This window comes from Pieris rapae, chromosome 19 (genome assembly GCF_905147795.1).
Source record: "Pieris rapae chromosome 19, ilPieRapa1.1, whole genome shotgun sequence".
In the NCBI taxonomy this organism is placed as follows: domain Eukaryota; kingdom Metazoa; phylum Arthropoda; class Insecta; order Lepidoptera; family Pieridae; genus Pieris; species Pieris rapae.
In genome coordinates this window covers 1,182,465-1,184,738 of record NC_059527.1, presented here as the reverse complement: position 1 = coordinate 1,184,738, position 2,274 = coordinate 1,182,465, and positions in this window count along the sequence as shown.

Here is a 2,274-nt window from a genome sequence, read left to right as displayed (position 1 = left end):
AAACTTTGACTATAAGCCTAACAAAAATAATGGCCCAAAATTTACTTTGCCATCATATGTTTTACTTGACTTTTTATTTTGTCGTATCTGCCCTATAGCAGTGACATATGTTGACAACAAAATTCAAACTAACTTCAACTCTCGCTTCAAATCTGTTATTTTCGTTTGCCTAAAAATATTAATATCTTAGATATTTAATCTTCTCTACCGTGTCACATACTGTAAGTATCTACACTATCTATAAATATCAATATGCTGTAAGATAAATACAAAGATCTTCATACACTTCATTCACTAATTAGGTATAAGCCCGCGGCAAAAATTTAATGGTTATCTTAGCCAATAAAAGACATTCCTAAATGTTTACTTATTAGACTGTTTACTTTTTTAGCTGGTACTGATCATGACAATAATAGTGAAAGCTGGAGACCAAAGAGGGCAAGAGCGTCCACTATAGATGCCACATTTAAATATGTAAATCAGCCGGGAACAAGCCGCAACTGGACTGAAGAAGCTGGGTTGACGGAAACCAGTGTTATAGTCACCACTAAAAGTGAATCAGCAAGCAGAAAAAATAAACCTTCATTTGAGGACCTTAAAAAAAATTGCTGTGGCAAGAGTTGGACAACAACAAAAGAAAATATGAGATAGAAATGGAACATTTAAAATTAAAAAATCAGTTAGAAATAGATTCTTCAACAAAAAAATAAATTATCATTAGAAGCTTTACAGTTAAAAAAAGAATCGGAAAATAAATGATTAAAATACAATAAGTTTTGTTTGATTTTCTTTATTACCAAAAACGTAGTTAAATTGGGCAATCACGGATTGCCGGAATGCTAGACCGGTAGGATATATTTCATTGTTTTTGTGTTCTTCAACTTCTGGTGTCTGATCAGCAAGATCGCCATCGTCATAAGCATCCCATCTCTCTATACCTATATTATGCAGTACAGCATAAGCAATATTTATATTACTGGTATTTGTCAATTTTGACCGTAGTCCTAGCTTCATTTTGGTTGTGTTCGTTCCGAACATATACTTTTGATATTCGGGGATTCATATCGGCTGCAGTTCCCACCCTTTCAATGTTTTCTATTAAAGATAGAACTCTCTCTCTATATTCTCCATTATGTCACTTTCGATAAAGCTAGGTCCAGGTCCAAGTCAAAGCCAGTCGTTGTTTTAAGTATAATTAAACATTTGTAACAGCTCACACAAACAAAAACAGCAAAAGTGAAAAAGCGATTGAAAATTTTTAATTGTAAATACAAGTTGTCATAACAATGCGATCCGTTCTACATAACAAAAAATTATTGTCATCTCTGTAATTATGTCATTTAACTTTTAAATAATTTTTCTAAAGGTAAACTTGTAAAATTCTAGTTATTGCAATAATAAAATAAATAGATATCAATAAATGTGTATCGTTTTAGACGTTTAAATATTTGTTATTGTTATACTTTTTTAAAGAATAATAAAGAAGGTATTCCGTGAAATGAAACATCACTTTGTATTTTGTCATTTTCTGTCTTAGCTTGTGCTTACCTTAATCTTACCGTTAAAATGTCTATAAATACCAAATCATAGTTTATGCTAAGTGTACACTAAGCTAAGTTTTTCGTTAGTAAAGTTTGGGCTAAGTCAAAGCGCGCTCTATAGATCTCGGCATAAGATATCTCATTAAACATCATAAAGCGTTTACAGTCAAATTCCTTTTTCTTCTTAGTTCAAGACTTACTCAATTTACATTCACTTAGTTATTCAGAATTCAAATAAATCATGATTTTGCAAGCAGTATAAGGCCACATAGATTTTGACATAAAAAAAAATTTAATGCCATCATACTTATTTGAAATAATTTATGAAGGAATAAATAAAATTAATTACCTAGGAGATACTACGAACAATCAAAAACCGATCATTAATTTAACTAGATGGATTTCAAAATTAACACATTGTCACCATATCAAGACGATAAAGTAAATAATAACTACTATGAACTTAATAAACCATTCGACTGTGATGTAATATACTATTTCGATGAAAAAGGGAGTAAAGGTAAGCTGATAAGTCATATTTTAGATGTGTTAGTCAGAGTTACTGAATTTTAAACATAGAAATTTATTTAATTAAAAACCAGACAAGACAACTATCTCTTATGTTTTTGTAAAAGTATTACAAAGGCGGGAAATATTGAATTCTGAAGTCTGGATCAATACTTTATTAGAAGTTTTAAGCAAATTTGCACAAGCGCCATCTCTTATCATGTAT